General features: G+C 38.0%; 1 protein-coding gene across 4 annotated transcripts in view; it reads left to right on the plus strand.

The window, feature by feature from the left end:
• SLC16A7 (solute carrier family 16 member 7) overlaps positions 1 to 23,514 on the plus strand; it is a 167,961-nt gene that overhangs the window by 71,300 nt on the left and 73,147 nt on the right. The window lies entirely within an intron of this gene.

Below are 23,514 nucleotides of genomic sequence, written 5' to 3' on the forward strand. Positions count from 1 at the left end.
CTGATACTCCCAAAACTCATGTCCTTCCCATGTAAACAATATGTTCACCCAATCCCAGTATCTCCAAAGTCAACCATTCCAGCATCAACTCTAAGTCCAAATTTTATCTCAATCAGTTGTGGGTGAAGCTTGGGGTATGGTCCAGCCAGGGCAAAATTCCTCTCCATCTGTGGTCCTGTGACGCCTAGAAAACAAGTATTCTGTTTCCAAGATACAACAGTTAGACAGATATAGAATAGACATTGTCCTTTATAAAGGGAGAAATTGGAAGGAACAAAAGGATCACTAGTCCAAAACTCTAAAGTAGCTTTTCAGCTTAGCTGGACAAATTCCATTAGTTTTAAAACCTGAGAACAATTCTCTGTGGCTTGTTGCTCTGTCCTCTGGACCTGCTGGGGTGACCCCACTGCTAAGCCCTGCGTCCTAGAATGGGAGAGGCAGCTTCACCCTCTGGAACTGAATTGGTCCTTAGCTGAGGCATCTCCATCTGTGGTTCTCCCCTCAGAGTCATTCTTCCTTGATTTCATCTTACCTCCGTTCCTTTGAATCCATGCTGACAGTATTTTTGCTGGTACAGAATGTTTAAAACCATTGTCTGCCTCTTGTGCAATTCACGGGGGTTCTCAGACAAGACAGAGACAAGAGGGTTCTCCACAGATCTTTTCTGGATTCCTGCATCTTGGTCCCTGGCTTCTGACGAGTTGGTTGATTGGATCCATGAGTCACACACCTAATCCCTTTAGGAAATGGTTGTTCTTGACTGTTTCCAGAGTACATTATTTGGATAGGCTGAGGATTTTCCAAATCATCACGTTCTGGTTCCTTCTTGCTTAACCATTTCTTCAATTGCTTCAGTTTTTGTCTTCTCCCATTGTACTATGCAAAGCAAGGAGTGACCAGGCCATGCCTTCCACACTTTGTTGGAAGTGACATCCTCAGCTCAGTGTCCAGTTTTATCACTTACAAGTTCTACTTTCCACCCAAAAGAAGAACACAATTCAGCCACGTTCTCTGTCACAAGGTCATCTTTCCTTCAGTAACCAATAACATATTTCTTATTTCTATCTGAAACCTCAGCAAAGGCATATTCAACATTCATATTTCTAGCAATATTCTGGTCAAGACAATCTATGCTTTTACAGTCAAACTCCTCAGAACTCTTCCAGCCTCTACCCATTACCCAGTTCCAAAGCCACTTCCAAATGTTTAAGTATTCTTCACAGTAACTTTCCATTTCATGGTACCAAAATTTGTCAGGGTTCTCCAGAGACACAAAACCAAGAGATTAATTGTAAGGACTTGGCTCACATGATCATGGAGGCTGGCAAGTCTGAAATTTACAGGGCAGGCTGGCAGGCTGGCAATCCATGTAAGAGTTGATGTTGCAGTCTTGAGTCCAAAGTTCATAGGGCCAGCCAGCAAGCTGGAAACAGACAGGATTTTTATGTTACAGTCTTGAGGCAGAATCCTTTCTCCTTTGGGAAACCTCAGTTTTTGCTTGTATGGCCCTCAACTGATCAGATGAGGCCCACCCACATTGTGGAGGGTAATTTTCTTTACTGGAAGTCAGTTGATTGTAAATGTTAATTACATCTACAAAATACCTTCACAGCAATATCTTGACTGGTATTTGACCAAACAGCTGGGTATCATAGCTGAGTTGACATATCAAATTAACCGTCACATGGGGGTAGTATAGGAGAAAGGATATGGAGAAGCATTTGATTTTTTTCTGCAAAATGCTTCTTTCTTCCTGTCATTTTTTTTTAGATAAGAGACTTGACTGGAAATTTTCTAGGGAAACTAATATTTTGCCACCTCAGCCTTCCTTCCTTCTTTTATGACTTATTCTCAGTGTGATACCGGCTGCTTAGAAGGTATTGGAGACTTGAATCTGTATATTGGAGACCAAAATCCATGTATAATGCATTTTTCTGTCTCCTACCCAACCAGATAGTTCTGTTAAAATAACTTGAACATTATCACTATTAAAGAATAGTTATATAACTTTTAATAGCAATATAACTTTTTATTGTTTACTGTGTGCCTCTACATCTCTTTCATTTTGAACTTGTCATGCACACTGCAGCTTCAGGACTTTTGCATATGTTCTTCCCTCTACCAGAACTCTTCCTCCAGGCAACCTTATATTTTATACTGACACCTATTTCTGGTTATTTGTTTAAAAGTCACTTTCTCAGTGAGGCTGTCCCCGGGAGGCATTCTCTGACCAAAAGATTTAACATTGCACCATTCTACCCCCAGCTTTCCATTACTCCCTTTTGGGTTTCATTTTACTCCATAGAGGTTATCATCATGGGAAATACTTTTCATTTAGTTGTTTCTTCTTTGCCTTCACCTATTTTTCTACTAGAAGGTAAGCGGTACGCGGGCCCCTCACTGCCATGGCCTCTCCCGTTGCGGAGCACAGGCTCCGCATGCGCAGGCTCAGCGGCCATGGCTCACGGGCCCAGCTGCCCTGCGGCATGTGGGATCCTCCCGGACCGGAACACGAACCCGTGTCCCATGCATCGGTAGGCGGACCCTCAACCACTGCACCACCAGGGAAGACCAGCCTGTTTTTTTTTTTTTTTTAATCGCTATTCTCAGTGCCTAGAATAGTGCCAAGCACATAGAATGTACATAATATGGTTACTTATTGAATAATTAAATCTTATCTTAGTTCCTTAAGTCCTAATTCCTTATAGATGCAATGGAGACCCATGCTTTTCTCCTCTGCTATTGCTCCCCTTCCCTCCTTCCCTATGCCCTGTAATAATAGCCTTGCTGAATTTGGGGTTTATCATTCTCATTCGTGGTTTTATATTATTACTATATATGAATGTTTCATATATAATATTTTATAAAGTTTCTATTAGTTATCAGACCTCATATATTGGTGTACTGAATTTGTCCTCTTACCACATGCTTCGTTTATTTGAGATGGCTCAAACATATAACTTGAGCTCATCCAATTTAACTCTGTATATTCCATTCTGTGAATATACATACTTTAATTATCATTCTCCTATTGATAGACATTTAAATTCTTTCTAATTTTTTAAACTCTTATTTCCACACTGCTATAAACATTTTTTTACATGTCTTCTTGTGCAAAAATGTGCACACCTAGAAGACAAATTGATGATTGTAATATATGCATAGCTTCAACGAGCAGTTTTTGAAGTATAGGAGAGTAACCACTGCTCCACATTCTGTGCTTGTTTGGAAACTATAGACATCTAGGATGTAAGCCATGGAGTAGCTTCGTTTGATTTTTGTTGCAAAGTTATGCCTGGGTCCCATTGACTCCAATGTAAAAAAGAAAAACAAAAACAATTGTCACAGGTGGTGATGGGCAACAGTTTTATTTTTTCTTCCTCCATTCAGGAGGGATTAAAGAGGGTATGGAATACAGCCCAGACCAGCACCTGGCTTACATCAATGAGCCAGACTCTCTTGTCTCCCATTTTGCATGGAATCCTTTAAATCCCCTCTATCACGAAGATGAACTTCTGCTTCATTGACGGTTCCAGATTCCAGCAGCCTCATTGTTTCACCACACTATGCTTCTGACATGGAGATGTTTATTGTTGTTGTTACTATAATTATCATTTGGTTAGTTATTTCATTTGATTATCCCTTTTCAGATTTTATTTTTCATCACCATTATATCCAAACGAAAATTTACAGAAATATCTTGACCTGTTGGCTGACTTTTGACTAAATTTGAATAGCAGATAATTGAGACTAAAGAGGTGGGCAGTTCTGTATTGCCTATTGTAATAGGATAGATCTGCTTTGTGTTCTAATTATGTGGGTTGCAAAAATGACATTATTATATAAAAATCAAAGAGCCTTACTTGTATTCTTACCTAGATAGAAGGCTGTGCCGTGTCTGTACTAATATGGTTTTGCAAGAGTAGTTTACAATAGTACAAGAGCTTTAATTCAAATGCAGTTTTGGATCTAGTCAGCTATTTGAACCAAAGCTTTGATAAAGCTGTGGAATTCTATACTATAAAGTATAAAAGAGTTGACTCTGACTTGGGGTATTTTGTAAGCAGGAAGTTTCCATTTCTATTACCTCTATCATAAAATAACTTAAAAGGCTCTTATAAAATTTAGGAATTTTGAGCAGTGTAGTGAGCATGTCAGGATGATTTTGCTACATAATCTTCCCATGTATAATGAACCTAACCTGTTGGATAGAATTTTTAGCATTTTATATCTGAGTGCAGAAGAGCAACAACCAAAAATGATGAGTTAGTTTTGGCATAATTAATATTGAGCTGATCTTTCTGACAGTAATTGGTAAATAGATTCACTTGTTTCTCGAGACTAGTTGTGGAATATACTAGTAGGACCAAGTCATCAACATAGAATAAATACTGAAGATGAGACTCCCATGATGTTGAACAAAATTAAACCTAACTCAGGAAGGAGATGCACTGTGTTACTTATAAACTAGAGCAGGTGCCAGTGAATATGGGTTGTCCACTAGTGGTCATTATTAGTGTATTTAATTTTTTTTAGCAGTAAAACATTTTACATTAATGTTTATTAATACTTTTTTTCTCTTCATTGTAGGCTATAATGATAGAAATAGGCTAAAATGATAGAAGTGTGAATAACTGTCTCATATAACCTAGGAGGATATTGGCAACAATGAAGAAAATATCACATATCCATTTCTTACCCATGACACTGAACTTAATATTGGTAACACTTTATAAAGATGAAACTACATGTTTCATTCAGTGTATCACTTCTTCCAAGTGACTTCAGCTCTTTTGGACTCTGCTGTAATATTTTCTGCAGCATCATTCGTTGTCTAACAGAAAGAGTCAGTTTTATCTGTTAGCTCTCTAAGTATCTCTTTTACTTGGAAGCTTTGCAAAACATTCTTGTCAGAATCACTTTTTCTCATTTCTTTTCACTTGACTAAATCATCTCATCATTCAAGACTCAACCAAAATATGTTTATGATCTCCTCAGGCTGGTTTAATTGTACCTCCAAATACAATAGTTATTATCATAGACCAGTTTTCCTCAACTAGAGTCTGATGAAAAAAATTAAACCTTTGATGAGAAAATTAAACCTAATGACATAAGTCTTAGAATGGATTAAATTAACTTATCTCCCATGCATTAAGGTGCATAATATTTATGTAACATCATTAGGAGAACTAAGAAAATGGTCACTCAAATCATTTTCTGTGTTTGATGGTTCAGACAGCTATAATTTTCCTCCTTATTTGTTGTTGTCTTCAAATAACTGTATACTCTGTGAAGGAATGGACTGCATCTTGTTCCATCATTGTACCCCTAATGCTAACACATTGAACTCCTTCCATGTAGGAGTTGTTTGATAAGTATTTGTGAAATGAATGATAGAAAGAAAGAAGGTTCTTCTGGAAGAACTTTAATGGTAGAACTGTATAAGGTGATTTATATCTCAGTGTCCAAGGAGGGATATGTGAACCTAGGTCACATACGAAGTAGTGTTAAATTTGAAGGGTCTGGTCAGGTGGGGAGAGTGGTTGTAATCAGTGGTTACAGTCCTGAGCTCTCAGGTCATGTTACTCATAAGTGAGCTAGTCTGGGTCAGCAAGAATGAAGATGGGACAAGGCCACATGTCTCATTATCCAGCAGGTTAGCATTGGTTCCTTTCAGGTAGTGATGACAAGGGTTCCAAGAACAGCAAGAGAAGAGGGGCTCAAATACACAAATGGTTTTCAAGTAACTACTTGTTTCATATCTGCAATTGTCTCTTTAGCCACAACATCATGGACTGAATATTTGTGTCTTCCCCAATTCGTATGTTGAAGTCTTAACCCCCAAAGTAATGGTATTTAGAAATGGGGGCCTTTGGGAGGTAATTAGTTTATGAGGTTGGATAAACAGAGGCACCAGAGAGCTTAGTCTCTCTTGGTCTGTACCCATGTACCAAGAAAACGCAGTGTAAGCACACAGTGAGGAGGCAGCTTTCTGCACACCAAGAAAAAGGCTTTGAGCAGAACCTGACCATGCTGGCACCCTGATCTGGGACTTCTAGCCTCCAGAAGTGTGAGAAAATAAATTTCTGTTGTTTAAGCCACCCAGTCTGCCACCCAATCTATGATATTTTGTTATGGCAGCCCACACAGACAAATACACATAGCAAGTCACATGGCCAGGCCCAGAGTAAATGTGAAGAGGAATCATTTAAAGAGGTAGATACTATAGGGAGGGGAATAATTTGAGGCCAATTTTGCAATCTATCATAATTGCATCATAGTCTTTAAGTACATATGATGCATGTAGGTATCATAAATTAACAAATTATGCTTCTTTAGATGTAGACTTTTTTTTTTTAAAGTGAATCCTTTAGAAAAAATGACCTGGAGTCAGATATTCTGATGTTCTTCAGTGCTTACACATTATGCACTTACTTATAAAGTGCGCTTCAGAACTATTATGTGTTTTACCAGTTTTGCAGGCTATCCCATATTTCCCGGTGGATACATACATGAGACCAACTGACAATGCAAGCTAAATTACTCATTAAATCCGCCTTCACATAATCTGTTCAGAACTTAAAGTTTCTATTATTTCATTGTCTATTGACCTTCAGGCAAATCGTTAAGAAATTTATGAGGGTAGCAGCATGAATATGTGTTCCCAAATGTCTCTTGGGTAAAATATGACTTATGGTTTTCTTGCTCCTGAAATGATTAAGCAAGAAACCTGAAGTTGACAGCAGAGTCATTGTACAGATTGATGTTTTCAATGACTAATATTTGACAGAGTTTGCTTCTGATTTATTATGCTGCTAGGTAAAAACAATTTACCTCAAGGTAAATTTTTTAGTATTTTTACTATGCTCTTTCACTAATTGGATGAAAAAGTTCAATTTCTTTTATATTGAGTAACATGCATTTTGAATAAACTAATCATTTTAAATTAAACTTTAATTTTTTAAAAATATAATTTTAATGTGTTTTTTTAGTAGGTTCATGTGGTCCTGCTCTTTTCTTTTTTGATGCCATGTAGCTCCTACTTTTCTTTTGCTTGTTCCTAACAGTAAGCCTAATACCTATATAAAATCTATTTAGTAATTATTGGATTTTTATTATCATTCATTTATTCAAGCACAGCAACTATACTTGAAAAACAATCATAGACAATAAGGTCAGCCTTTACTAATAACTGAGCTTGTAATTCCTGGAAAATAGAAAACTAGGAAATCATTTTTCTCTTACTCCTTAAGAGTACTTTGAATAATTATAGTGTTTTAAATTTATGTTTTAAAGAATTAAAGTACATTATGTTAAGAAAGGAAACAATGCAATAAATGGAAATGGAGGAAGGGAAGATAATATACAATTACTTCCTACAGTATTTTCATCTACTAACCAGACAAAAAAAATTAATATTTATTATACAGCTTCTATACCGCATGTATTTTTTGATAATTATGGATTTTAAGTAACATTTACATTAATTAGAACATTTCTTAAAGCTGAAGTGAGTCTCTTATAGGAAGCATATAGTTGAGTCTTCTTTTGTCCATTTAGCCATTCTATACCATTTGATTAAAATTTTAATCCATTTACATTTAAAGTAACTATTAATGGATGAGGACTTACTAACACCATCTTGTTAATTATTTTTTGACTAATTTGTAGCTCCCTTATTCCTTTTTTCTGTCTTGCTGTCTTCTTTTAGGAACTGATGATTTTCGTTAGTAGTATGTCTTAATTTAATTCTCTTGACCTTTTATGTGTCATCTGTAGCCTTTTGCTTTGTGGTTACCATGAGGCTAACATAAAACCTCTTATAGATATAATGGTCTATTTTATGATGATAATTTAACTTCTGTTGCATACAAAAACCCTTTACTCTCCATTCCCCGCTTTATGTTTTTGATGTCACAAATTACCTCTTTTTATATTATGTATCTATTAACAGATTTTTGTAGCTATTGTTATTTTTAATAAGTCTGCCCTTCTCTCTGTCCCCATGGCTCCTGCTTTGTGATGGCTTTTCTAGATTACTGCAATAAAATTTAACTACTTTGTTGATACATCCTCTATCTCCCTTCAACCATCTTCTCTGACCTATCTCCAGGATTATTTTCTAAAATACAAACTAACTAAATCATTCCTTTGCTCCAAAAGCAGAATATAATTTCCAAAACTTTAAGATGAATGGACTATGTACCCTTCTACTCTTATTTCTCTCCAGTCATATCATGGTGTCATGCTGTCTCTCATTTCTAGAACATACCAACTGATATTTTTTTTTGGTCACCTAACACTCGCAATCTCAACCTATCTCAGTCCATCCCAGGAGAGGCTCCCGTTCATCTTTCAAGACTCAGCTCACCCAAATCAGATTTACTTCAACTCCTCTTGAGACTGTTTCTTGACTATCACCATATAGTCTAGGTTTTCCTCCTCTTAGCCTCATAGAAATCTGAATTTACCCATCTAATGATGTTTACTGTAATCATCTACTTCATAATTTACCTACTAGATTGAGTTATTTTATAGGTCTGGGACAATATCTTATGTCTTAGTCATCTTTATATTTCCAATGTCTGGCCCATTCTTTGGCATGAAATGAGATGCCCAGTAAATGTTAAGCGAGTGAATGAATGAATGAACCCTGGAAACAAGATATGAAAAACAATGTTCTACTTTGATTTCATCATCAGGGAAGAATTAGAATAAAGGAAGAAGCTTGGTAAGGTTTATCGCTAGGAATAAGAGCTCAGAATAGAAAGAGCTCATTTCCACTTTAATTATCATCTCAGAGAGAGGCAGGATCTGTATTGAAGACCAGACCAGCACAGTTAATACAGCATAAGCAGTGAATCTTATACATTTTAATAATTTTTACTATTTCCATGTGTTTCCCCACAGTGATGATTAGTAATAACCTGAAAAAGAAAGGAGGAATCAAGGAAAGGCAGGTTTAAGGAGACTCTCCCACTTTGAGTTCACGACTGCAAAAGTAGAACTTTTACAAAGGACAGAGAGGCAATGGGACATGAAGATTAGAAAGCAGGCTGAGTCCCTGGGACCCACAGCCAAGAAAAAGTGAAGCAAGGGCGAAGTGAGTTTGTCCTGAGAGCTTTCAAGAACACTGGGGCTGAGCATCGTAGAGCATGGGGGGCATTTTCCAATATAGTGTTTCCATATAATAGTTAACTGGATTTGAAAAACAACCTTGAACTTTATAGAAATTATATCTAGTCTTATTTCTCTTAGACTGAGAATGAATTATCTTGATTGCTGCTGTATTTTGGATTGAGAAGAAGGCAGGGAGGAGAGAAGGACGTTCTTCAGCTTCTACTCCCTGGAAGCAAGTAAAACAAGAATTCCTTCACATTTTACTTTTATCGGCTGCAATATTTGCAAACCCTTTTTTGTTTACCCCTACCCCTGGACAAGTATTCTCTATCATAGTACCCTGTTTATCTTTTTATACAAGGCATCAACCTGTAATTATCTTGTTTATATTTGTAACTTTCTTTTTGCATCTCTTCTTCACTAAAATATACGTCCATGGGTCAGAATTTGTTTTGTTCAGCACTGTAGCCACTGTGCTTGGCACATAGCAGGCTTTCAGTTGATATTTGTTGAATGTTGACTGAATATGGAGTCAGATTGCTATTAATAATCTCAGTTTTTCTGACTCTTCACCCTTCATTTGACTTCACAAGGACCTTGGATTCTCCAAAAAGTCTCCTACCAAATATTTCTGGGAATCACATGAGATCAGAGGGAGATGAAATGAGTTTTCCACTACTGTTTCTCACCATTTCTAATGCCCTCAGTGGAAACATTGCCGATAGAAAGGACCATATTTCCTGATGCTTCTGCAGTAAGTAATTCCCCAGGACCCAAATCTGGGGTACAGGCTATAATGGCCAAATTGCCCCCTGTCTAAATCTTCACCAAATTTTATCATCTGAATCTTAAACCATCACTGTGTAAAAGCCTCAAAATCTCTCAGGAAAATAGCTGCTTTAGCTTCTGTCTTGAAACTCTGTCCCCTGGAACCTTCAGGCTGGACAGTGTGGGCACCATGCCAACCATCTTGTCTATTGTTTTATTCTCTCCTGGGTATCCATACATTCTTTCTCTACCTATGGCCACATAGCACAAGAAATAAAACAAAATTGTCAATTCATGCAAATAGATTCCTAGAATCATCTTCAGTTCACTAGGTCTGTAAGAATAGTTTGGAACCTCAGTTTTACCTGTTTCAGAACAAACTCTCTGCATAAATAAATATACTGTTCTCCTCTGAATCTAGAAACCTTCATGGCTCCTTGCAAACATTTTAAAAAATAGAACTGCTTCAAAAATTGTAGAAAAATTGTTAACGTTTTTTCCTAACCAAATTATCTACTATAATAATTTCCCTGTTCACCAGGAGGAGCATACAAACTAGAGCAAGGTGCAGGCATGGTGGGGAATGAAGAGGGATGAAGAGTGGTTCTCATTTTGCAGCCCCTTTTAAGGTCAAGTGTGACTGAACATAATATTGCAAATAGTTATTCAACCTACAGCATTTCTTAATCTCTTATATTTGGATGGGGATCTCTCTGTTACTCCTTTGAGGGGGTCAGCTGTGGGAATAACTGGAACCAATGACATTCAGGTCATTTTTTTCTTAGGTCCCTGAGGAACATGGCTTAGTCAGTGCAAACTCCTCCCAGGATAGGGTTAGGTTGAGAGAAGTACTTTTGGGAGATTAATTCTGAAGAGAAGCTTGGTGTATGGAGAGGTGTGGGAGGGAAGGATGGGAAACTGAAGTTGAGAGAGTCCCTTAGGGGACTGTGAGGGGAACAGGGGCGTGAACCATGGTGGTAAAGAAGAGGAATGGAAAGAAAGACGCATTCAAGAGCTATTAAAGAAAAAAGACATATGCAAGAAAGGGGAAGAAGAAAGGACTCAGGGTCTTTCAGCCTAGGTACCAGCTCTTATTACAATTAACAGACTTAGGGGCATTCAACATTTCCGTGGGGACATCCTTCTGAAAATGTCTAGGAAGCTATAAGAAATGAAGAATTATAACTTAGGAAAAGGACTGACACAGGGGATGGAGAATTGGAACACACCAAGTATAAAACATTAGCTGAATTTATAAAGGTAGAAGGTATCATGGAGAGCATGTAAATAGAGAAGAGAGTCAACAATATAACCTTTATGAGAACTTACACATGTTGGACCTGAAGAGAAAAACTAGCCGTGGGAGAAGGTGTAGGGATATAGTGAGATAGAAGCCAAAGTCTCAAGTACAAGGTCCAATGAAGTAATTGCTAAATACCATATAAAATTTTAATGAGATGAGGCCTAGTGGATTTGGAGATTAGGAAGTCATTGCTCATCTTTAAGAGAAAATTTATTCAGTAAAGCTTGAGAGAGAGAAGAGAAGGTCTTACATTAGCAAGGAATTAGGAGTAGGTGGTAAGAAAAAAGAGGTTACAGAGAAGGATGGCCCTTGTGTGAAGTTTTGAAGTGAAGATGAAATATAGTGACAGCACAAGAAAAATAGAGGCTCTAGAGAAGGTTATGCTTTCCTACTATTTTTAGGCTTGAGGAGATTAACATTTTGTAAGCTAAAGAAAAAAATAACAGAAAAGACATTAATTAAAAGTGTGAAAATTATTGGAGCCAAATCCCATATGACAGGCAAGAGAGACTTCATTAACAATGAAGAGAAATATCTTATGATATCGCTTATATGCTGAATCTAAAAAGAAATGTTGCAAAAGAACTTATTTACAAAACAGGAACAGACTCGCAGACTTAGAGAAGGAGCTTATGGTTACGGGGTGGGGGGGGAAGGGGGGAGAAGGGTTAGATTGGGAGTTTGGGATTGACCTGTACACACTGCTATATTTAAAATGGAGGCTCAAGAGGGAGGGAATATGGGGATATCTGTATGCATATGGCTGATTCACTTTGTTGTACACCAGTATTGTGAAGCAATTATACTCCAATAAAGATCTATTAAAAAATAAAAATAAAATGGATAACCAACAAGGACCTACTGTATAGCACAGGGAACTCTGCTCAATATTATGCAACAACCTAAGTGGGAAAAGAATTTGAAAAAGAATAGATACATGTATATATATCACTGAATCACTTTGCTGTACACCTGAAACTAACACAACATTGTTAATCAACTATACTCCATATAAAATAAAAAGTTAAAAAAAAATGATAAGTAAATGGATAGCATGAGAAAACAAGAGGGATGCCTTTTTCTCTAGGACCCAACTGGAAGGAAAGGTTTGTTTCCAATGGCGGTAAAACATAGGAATCCCCTTCCTGTTTTTCCCAGGTTTGGAATGTTGGCATTCCTGTGAGCAGAGCAGAAAGGATGGCAGCCTGTGACTCCTATCAGCTACTTCCCATGCTGTCTGTCAGACTGGGATGTGTGGGACTGGCAAACAAGAAGTCAGAGAAAGCATCGCACTCTCTTGTGGAGCGTGAAGGAATGTAAAGGAAGTGTTAGGGCAAGGAAGTGAGAACTCTTCATCCAACCTGCAACAAAGTTAGAACAAACCTGAGTGAATAGCCTGGAACAGAACGGTCTGCAGTCAGGCAGGAGCATATCTGGTCTGGGAGAATGAGTTGATGCTAGGATGTAGGGGAAAGGGCAAGGCGGAAACAAAATTAAACTAATAAAATAATTTAAAGGTAGAGAAATTAAATTAGGATCAAGATGATGCTTGGGCTTATTGATATCTTCCCTGCCCAGTTGGCAGCCAAACCTGAAAGAAGGGAGCCTGCAGGCCTTTAGGAGAAAGCTAAGGGGGAGAAAGATGGATGCGGCGTGCAAAGGCGAAACGTTTCCCGTAATTTCATTCCTTCTAATTTGGTGTAGTACAAGTGTGTCATCAATTCTCAGAGGACTGTGTTTGTTTGTGTATTTTTGTGGGATTCACAGTCTTGACTAATACAGTAAGGAAGAGGGAAGGAGAAAGAGTTTTTCTTTTCTCTGCATTTGGGATGATGCTCCTTTCTGGTGACCTTCTAGAAGTGACAAGCAGGATTGAACCAACTGATTTCTTTTCAGCGGCTCCTGTAGCTCTTATCTAGGTTATATTTAACTTTGGGTTCATTTTTGTTCCAGTCAGCACGACTTCATTATCGGTGTTCACTGAATATCATAACAGTAACATCCAGTTCTAAATACGAGGGCTTGAAATAGCGAATTCTGTGGAGCTTCACAGGGAGGTTTCCTTAGAGAGAATCGTCATGGCGAGTCTTTACGATGGCATAAAATGTGACGAAAGTGATCACTTTCACCTCTGCCTGTTTCAGCTAGGTTTTATCGATCCTTCATAAGAAATGACTGCAGTTAACATTCCCACGATGTCATTGTCATAAAATTTATATATGTTTGACAAGAGGAATACCTTTCGGCATGTTTGTAAATGGTCAACTCATACATTATTAATGATACCTTTAGTAACTATTTAATTTCTATTGAATGTGATACTTTTATCGACCAATACGTGATTGACATGATTCCCATTTGGTAGTTGTACAATATAATTTTTTTATTTAAGTGTATAAAATTTGGCAAATATGGGAACTAAAAACATATAGTGTATGAATTGAAATATTACATCATTCTTTAAAACATTTAAAATATATAATAGGTGAGGTGCTGTTTTCATTCTATCTTTGAAAAATATCTTCATGTGATTTATTGGCAACACTGAACCAAATTGTCCCACTTTTATGGGAACATATTCTATTAAAGAACATGGAAGTATGCTTCAATATTTTATCTTAATAAATAAATGAAAAACTATTCAAATATATACCAGTTCCTTTGAGGATCTTGTACAATAACTTTTATGGTAACTAAATTGTGATTTGGGAATTGAATAAAATTCCAAGAACACTTAAGGAACTAATACTTGGCCTCTAGAAGCCTCTGTATTTCATTAAACACGTGACCCTGTCTGTGTATGTAATGGAATTCCTTCAGATGACTCTTTCAAAAGAACTTTTCTCATTCAGCCCATAGTCTGTAGAATCTTGTAAAACTTGCTCAATTAATGTCTATCTGTTCATTACTTGTTTTTGAACAGCAGATTTTTCCCAGAGAAGAGAAGAAATTTGTATTTCACATGTTAAGAAAGTCTATTAAATAGAACTATGTGTTTTAGTATCATAGAATCAAAAATGAGCTGAAAGGGACCTCAGATAACACTTAATCCTGCTCTGGCTTTTCACAAATAAGGAAACTAAGAGCCAACGTGAATGTCACTTGCTTATAGGGTTACAACACTTTTGTGACATTTATTATATGTATTTACATTTTCCATGGTGTTATATCCTGTACGTGACATAAAGCAAGTTACAAGATATTGGAGTTATTTCAATCACTTGGTCATTTGACATTTCCAACAGTCACTCTTCCTTTCCATCCAAGGTGATAGTACATTTTATAGTATAATGTTTTGACGAGTATTTTTTAATTAGTTGGTTTCAGTTAGTGCAAATAGTAACACTCTCACTTCTTTGCGAGGCTCTAAATATACTGAATTATAGAAAATCTGAGTTTGTTAGAACTTCAGGGACTACACCATTGGTCTCTTTTCTACCCCCGCTCCTAAATATTTTTCAAACTGAAAGAATTTACTGGGATCTGACTTAGCCTGTAAGAGATTCTAAGAAAAGGTACAAAAGCCACACCGTTGGTTTGGTCTTTTCCTTGCTTTAGTAACCTTTGGATTTAGTTTTTGCCCTGAGGGAGTGTCTTCACTTGAGAAAGTTTTACCAAGCGAAAGATGGGTGGGGGGCTGGGGGATGTGTCTTTCAATCCTGCAAGTCCTATAATACATGCATTGTGCCTTTTCTCTTCTCATCCCTGCTTGCAAACAGATCAAATCTATCATGACTTCATTGCCTCTCCTAGTACTTATTAAACAGGGCTAATAACCACCAACTAATGCTACCAACATATTTTCTCCTTATCTCTTGTCCCAGAACCCCAACTGCATTGTGTGTATTTTCTGCCTCTTTTAAGATATCATAGGCAAAATTTTACCAAATATTTTACGTTTTTCTAACCTCTTCTAACAGAGTCCTCACCACCAGCTGTCCATCTCTAAAGCCAATGCCACATATTTTAGGATTTCGTTTTAAACACCCAACCTCAAATTTTGTTGGGGCTGACAACAACAGATATTTATTTCTTGTTTTTGCTACTTGAAAGCTATGGATCAGCTATCACTCTGGTTGTCTCTGGTGGGCTTGGCTGACCTCCAAACATACTCTTATTTTTAGCGACCCAGACTAAAGGGACACGTTCTCAGATTGGAAGGTAAAGACTACAGGTGTAAAGTCAAAACATGCAAACATTTTAAGCTCACTCTTGGACATGGACTATACATCATTGGCTTATATTCCATTGACAAAACAAGTCCAAAGTCAGGGGGTATGGAGTATACTTGGCCTGCAGAGAAGCATGACAAGGATGGGTAGGGGGCAAATAATTACTATCAAAAAATAAAATTAAAAATTTAATTCACTTGTAAGTGTATAGTAGAAGAAACAACTGATAACTTGACTAGTTTCCGAAGAGTTTCACAGCCCTTCTCTTTGAAGTTTAAATCCTGACCACTAATACCATTTTCTTGAATCTGCTGAATGGTTACTTTTCTGTGGGCTCCAGCTTTTGTTTCCTCTTCCTATTTTGGCAAAATTACCAAATTAGCAACTAATTGAGTGTCTCCTGAAGTCTTTGGGAAGCACACAGCTGGAATGGATGGAGGGCAGAAAACTCAGGCAAGTGACCACAAGCAAAGCAAGTATTCGAACAGGCAAAACACAGGAGGGTGGAGAGGGGGTGGTGATATGAACACTTCAAGCAGTTCATGACTGAAAATTAACATGAAGACAATAGAAAGTGTATAGCTCTTAACTCTGTAAGGGCCTAGTTCAAAACAAATGCTGCAGGTGGACTTAAAAGATAGTTGACATGGTTGAATTTCATTTTCATTGTCTGAAAAATGGAGGTAATAGCTACTAAACAGAATTACAAGGAAATTTATGTTAAAGTATCAACTGTCTTACTCAGTGATGCTTACTTGTAACAAAATAGGTAACAGTAAATGTTATTTATATAGGTAATTGGTAATCAGCTAATGTAATTTATATCTAAATTTAAGTGTGGGGACCATCTCTGGGTATATTCTTTACAACTTATGCAAGAGCCTCATAATCTCATTTAGGCATAACTAAAAACAAAATGACATAAAACAAACAAAAAGGGAACTTAAACAATGGAGGTGAGGTCTTTAAATAAAATACAGCTTCCAATTTCACTATATAACCTTACATTTTTTAAATGGTTGTAGACTAGTTAAAATTAAAATATTTTTCAAAGTAGTTATAAAACCCCAAACTAGGGCAAATCATTAAACGTATAATATTAACTTAAAGTATTTTATATATCAGGATATTACAGGGGACTTCCCTGGTGGCGCAGTGGTTAAGAATCCACCTGCCAATGCAGGGGACACGGGTTCAATCCCTGGTTTGGGAAGATCCCACATGCTGCAGAACAACTAAGCCCACACACCACAACTACTGAGCCTGCGCTCTAGAGCCTGCGAGCCACAACTACTAAGCCCATGTGCCACAACTACTGAAGTCCGCGCGCCTAGAGCCCATGCTCCGCAACAAACAAGAGAAGCCACCGCAGTAAGAAGCCTGTGCACCATAACGAAGAGTAGCCCCCACTCGCCACAAGTAGAGAAAGCCCGCGTGCAGCAACAAAGACCCAACACAGCCAAAAATAAATAAATGAATAAAGTATGCACTATGATAAATCAAAAAAAATATAATAGTATTATCCTAAATTTGAATAGAGAAATATAATTTTTCTACAATCCTCACCCTCTTACTGTGTCCTATTTTTTTCTTTTTATGTATCATTTTTGTCACATATTTTGAATTTTGCAGACATATGAGCTTTTCATTAAATAGTATATAATAAATATTTCCCATGTTATAATTTTCATAACTATCACTTAATGTATGTATAATGGTTTATCAAGTAGATGACCGTAATATATTCACTGACTTTCCAAATTTGGGTCTTTAGGTTGTCTTTAGTTTTCCCATACCATAAACATGATTATTCAAGAGACATAAGGGGCAGCGGTCATAGAATCATGAGGTTACAGGGGCAGCAGTCATAGAATTATGAGGTTACAGCTGACAAAGTGCTATGTCATAGATGGAACTGAATATATTCAGGATGCTGAAAAGAGCAGTGGTTCCCAGGTAGCTTCAGCCGTTCGGTAGGCAGAGGAGTCAATAGACCACGATGGCTCAAGAACTGCAGTTTATTACATTTACTGCAGCCAACACTTGTAGGTGTGTTGGAGGAAGAGCTAGACCAGCAGCTTTTACACATTAGTGGGCATCAGGATCACCTGGAGGACTTACTAAACTACAGTTTGCTGAGTCTCACTTCCAGAGCTTCGTGCAGTAAATCTGAGGTGGTACCCCAGAATCTACATTTCTAAAAAGGTACCAGCTTACGATTATTCCGCTCAACTGGAGCCGCACTATGAGAGCTACTCCATAAGATCTGTAAGCAGGGGCCAATTCCTTTTTACCTTAGTTGATTAAAATTTAGCTAGCAGAAAAAAAAGCAGTAGAAAAAAGTTATGAAAATCCTATGTAAAATACAAATAGAACTACCTGCTACAACTCACAACCAGGTTAACAACTAAGGGGATATATTTATATTTCATAATAAAGGTTTGTGTTTCAGCATTTCTGTAAAGTTTTGGAAAGAAAAATGAGATATACTTATTATGTAATTAAACATTTCAAAAATATATAACTACTTTCCAAAGTCACCTATTAATAGCTTTTTAGTATTGCTCTAGATAATTTGTATGCAAATAGAAATATGTACACCTAAGTCTTCATGTGTAAGTCTTTATGTGTGTATTTAGAATAAATGGAATCATATTTTTTTATAGCTTGCTGTTATTGCATTTGTTATACTTTTAACGATATTATGTATCAGTGCCTATAGATCTACTTCATTCTTTTTACAGTTGTGTAGTACTTTATTATGGATGTGCAGCAATTTACCCATTTTCCTAGTGACTTTCAGTTTGCCACAGTTATAAATGATGCTCCCCTGCACATCCTGTACATGTTTCTTTGCAAAGTTGTGCGAAAGTGCTTATAAGAGAGACCTCTTTGGAATTGCTGGGTTCATGACTTTCATAAACGATGCCATCACTACTGCTGTATTAGTTTCCTAGGGCAGCTGTAACAAATTACTACAAACTTGGTGGCTTAAAAGAGTAGATATTTTTTTTCTCACACTTCACAAGGTGTCAGCAGGACCACACTCCTTAAAGAGGCTCTAGGGGAGAATTTGCTCCATGCCTTTTCTTGCTGCTGGCACCAATCAACATTCCGTGGCTTGTGGCTGCATCACTTTCTGCTCTGCCTCATTTTCATATCACTGCCTACTTTCCATGCCTTTCCTTCTGTGTCTGTCTCTAAACTCCCTTTGCCTCTCTCATAAGAATACATGGCATTTAGGGACCACCTGGATAATCCAGGATAAACTCCTCTCTTAAGATCCTTACTTTAATCACATCTTTTGCCCTCTGGGCTGCTATAACAAAACACCATAGACTGGCTTTCTGGAGGCTTGAAAGTCCAAGATTAAGGTGCTAGCAAATTCGGTGTCTGGTGAGAACCGGTTTCCTGGTTCATAGGTGGCCATCTTCTCATGTCCTCACATGGCAGAAGGGAGATTTCTTGGGCCTCTTTCATAAGGGCAATAATCCCATTCATGAGGGCTTCACCCTCATGACCTAATTGCCTTCCAAAGGCCCCACCTCCAAATATTATCACACTGGGGATTATGTATCAATTTATGAATTTGGCGGGGGCAGGGGGAGGGGACACAAACATTTTCAGTCTGTAGCATTCCATATCTGGTCTTCTAAAATTCATGTCCTTTGCACACACAAAATATATTCATTCCATCCCAGTAGTCCCAAAGATCTTAACTCATTCCAGATTCAACTCAAACTCTGAAGTCCAAAGTCTCATTTGTATCATCTAAATCAGATATGGGTGAGACTTAATGTATGGTTCATTCTGAGGCAAATTGCTCTCCATCTGTGAACCTGTGAAATCTTCCAAATATAATGGTGAGACAGGCTTAGGAGAGACATTCCCATTCGAAAAGGGAGAAATGGGAAAGTAGAAAGGGGTAACAGGTCCCAAGTAAGTTCAAATTCCAACATTAAACCTTAAGGACCAAGAATGATCTTTGACTGGATGCTCTACCTATGGACCCACTGGGGCTGCAGTCTCACCCACACAGCACTCACGGGTCTGAGTTCCCTGGCTATGACTTTCCTGTGTTTAAAATCGCATTCCAGTGACCATCCCCAGGGTACACTGGGCATCACCCTAGTTGGGGCTTTCTGTAGTAGCCCCACCCCTGCAGTTCTCTGCCTGGGCTCTGCCCCTGTAGGATGGGCTCTTGCACCCATAGCTCTCCCTGAGTGAGAGCTCTGCCAGGCATCTTTTGGAATCTAGGTGGATGCAGCTATGCCCCCACGGCTCTTGCACTCTGTACACTGGCAGAGATGATAGGAGAGTGTGGACACTGCCAACGTTCGCCACCTGTGTCCTCCATAGGGGTGGCCACCATGACACCAAACCGCAGCCCATTGGATCTGCACCTGAGGCAGCCAAGGAGCACAGAGCTGGAGTGCAGAGAGCAGAGCCCGTGTTGTGAGGCAGCACCTGGCAGCACACCCTAATGTCCCATAGGTTCACGCAGCCCCTCCTTTGAATTCACTGTGCCCTTGGGGCCCTTTTACTCTGGGCCTGTGATGGGAGGGGCAGCCCTGATGATTTCTGAATTATCTTTGGGGTTATTCTTCCGTTGTTTTCCGCAATAGCTCCTGCTTCTGCTGAGATGGCCGACTAATAATATGAAATGGTGTTTTGTCCATACACTGAGTTTCTTCCAATCATATATGCTCATTCTGTTCAATATGGATGGGCTGAGAGTTGTTCAAATCTTTAAGCTCTGATTAACAATTCTGTCCTTTTGTCAATTCTCTCTTCTCTCATTTTACTGTAAGGCGTCAGGAGGAACCAAGGACACTCCTTCAACACTTTGCTTAGAAATAGCTTCAGCTAAATATCCAATTTCATTACTCACAGTTCAACACTAGAACTCGAAGATGAACACAATTCAGCCAAGATTTTTGCCACTGTATAATGAAGATCTCCTTTCTCCCATTATCCTGTAACATATTCCTCATTTACGTCTGAGGCCTCATCAGAATGACCTTTACCCTCTATAGTTCTACCAACATTCTGTTCAGGATTACTTAGGAAAGCTGAGGTTTTCTCTATAGCTCTCCTCTTTTCTTTCTTTGCTCTCACCAGAATTGCCCTTAATGATCGGTCCACTTATGGCCGTAGCCTTTTTCTAGCATGCACCTCAAAACTTCTCCAGCTTCTACCCATTACCCAGTTCCAAAGCCGTTTCCACATTCTTAGGTATTTGCTGTAACAGCACCCCATTCCCAGTACCAACTTTTATCTTAGTCTGTTAGGGCCGCTATAACAGAATACTATAGACTAGGTGACTTATAAATAACAGAAATGTAGTTCTTACAGTTATGGGGGCTGGGAAGTCCAAGATCAAGGTGCCAGCAGATTCAGTGTCTGCTTGGGTCCTCTTCCTTATTCTTAGACATCCGTCTTTCAATGTATCCTTAGTTGGTGGAAGGGGCAAGGGAGCTCTCTGGGGTCTCACTTACAAAGGCACTAATCCCATTCATGAGGGCTTCACTCTGATGACCTAATTGCCTCCCAAAGGCCCCACCTCCAACTATCATTAGGTATCAATGTATGAATTTTGTGGGGGGTGGGGTGGAATATAAGCATTCAGTCTATAGGGTCACATAAAGTATATTACAGGTCCTGGAAATTAGGACATGGACATATCTTTTTGAGGGCCACTATTCAGCTCACTACAACTGCTTTTACACAATTCTAAAAGTATAGTATTATAAATCAGAGGAATTGTCTGATATGGGATATTCATCCAATTCTTCATAAATAATTAGGTGCTGGTTCATATTATTTTTTCTAATTCTCCCATTACAAAAACATCTTCAGTTAGTTTGACCCTTGTTATCAATTAGCATTCTCAGAGTCCTTTAACTACAGCACGAGTTTACACCTAAAAATAGGTTTTGTGTTACTAACATTTTGGGGACTATGCACTATTGATATCTCTGCTGTCTAGCTGTCAAAGTAAATCAGTCGGTAGGATGTAAAAGGTGGCCCACTTTGAAGAATAAAATAACCTCCCAGGATTAGATTCCAATTTGAATTCAATTACATGTTAGAAAAGAAAAGATTTGGTTCTGTTTAATTCCCATTATAAAACTGAGTGAGCTGTCACCTAAACTTAAACATTGTACATTAATTTGATGTTACTGTATCCTTTGTATAAGAAAGAGGGAATGGAGAGCAAAAAGACCAGTTCATTATTCTCTAAGGAACGTACTAATTCCTATAGGTGAAAACATAGTTCACGTTATAGGTAGGATGTGAAACACAGCTCATGCTTTATCTATAGACTACCTAAAAGAATTTATAGTGAAGGCGGTAGTCTCCAAACATCTATTGATTTAATTTGGGACTTAGTTTGCTAAGTACATTATTTCTGGGCTATTTTGAAGCATAAACTTCTGGATTGCGTAGACTGTTGATAAGGGTTCATAAAATTGATACAGCCTGGTTAGATTTAGGAAGTTGAAGAATTATTATTCACCAAGTATATAAAGGCACATTCTGATACTCTGTACAACTGAATGAGAAAAGGGCCTTGAATATAGCACTAGGATCTAAGCATTGACCATCACTTCAATAGTTCCTTTACTCCTTTGTCCTACACCTTCTTCTCCATAGATTAATCAACCCATATTGATTTCTAGAAGGGAAGGCACAATTCTTGGGCTTCAGCACATCCTACCACATAAAGTTTTTGAAAAACACTTGAAGCAGACAGATGTTTTCGGTAGTCATCAAGCCACCTTTTTGTTAACGACAATGATATAGTCTATATACTCAAAAACATTATAGAAAGGACATGTAAATAAGCTGGAATAATGATGCATTTTCTAAAGACTTTGAAGGATAGTTGGCGTTTAGTATTCCAAAGAACAGGTATTTGAATTCTGATGGACAAGACAGACAAGCATATGTGCAAGAATAGAAATTTGGAAATTCACCATAAAAATAAAACAGAAGGAGTATATTTATAAGCAGGAAGAGCAGCCTCCAAGTTGGTGTGTTAAGGTGGAATCAGTAACAATGGGCCTAACAGAAAGATACTAGTCATGGTATCAGTGTGATCACTTATTGAATATTACACTTTGGAAAAATCTCTTCGTACCTCCGATTCCTTATGCTCTTATCTATAAATGTGATTAAAAATACCACTTCCTCTTAGTTCGTGGGATTATGATAACTAATGGAATCTTTTTAAAAAACTGAAAGCTCTAAAGCATTTTTTAAGTTCCCTGTTATAAGTAAAACCCATCATAAAACATGTGGCATATATGTGAATTGCTAACAAACCAAATTATTGATAGCTGATACCACAGCCCAGCTTCTAGCTATAGTAATTAACACTGCTTTTGTAGGGGAGAATAAGCTTTAAGCTTTATGCCTACTTGGATTCAGTCTCCAAAATTGTTTCTTTCCTGAATTAAAGGAAAGCTTTCCTATATTAAGGATTGTTGTTTCTTCTCTTGGTTTTTTCATCAGACACACAAATTTTAAAACACTGACTTTCATTTTTAAAACTAAGGACCAATCTATGCACTGTACGAGTTTATTTGCCTAAATGTGTATAAAAATATGATAGTTTAATAGGTATTGAGAAAGAGATGTAAAATAGATTAATATAGTTATAACTATCACAGAGGATTCCTGGATTGTTGGCCAATTTGTTGAAAAAACCTCTGGATACGGGTTGGTCTTTCTGGAGGAAACTAGACCAGTCAGGTTAATAAAGCTCTGTGACGATTGTGTAGAAATGTTGGTGAGCATTTAAAATGTGGCCTTGTCATGTTCGCTTGTTCTGGCCCCTATGCTGACCTCCGTGAACCATGATGATAATTAAGCATAGATGGAGGGTCGGAGCCCAGTTGTCAGGAATGCCTGAGGCTTTCCTCTGAGGCTTTGCCCTAAACTCCAGGCAACTCTCTCTGCCAGAGGGAACTGACAGAAAATGTATTTCCTCCAAATATAAGAAGGGTTTTCTGCATTTGGATGGGCCGGTTACTTGTGGTAGGGTGGAGCTGCCACCCTTAAATTCCTCGGCTTAAAAAAGTCACAAAGGCTCCCAAGCCTCTTGGTAGGTCCAGAGCAGATGTAAGCCTCTTCTCCCTGCTGTTA

Source organism: Grampus griseus (genome assembly GCF_964374135.1).
Source record: "Grampus griseus genome assembly, chromosome: 11".
Lineage (NCBI taxonomy): Eukaryota > Metazoa > Chordata > Mammalia > Artiodactyla > Delphinidae > Grampus > Grampus griseus.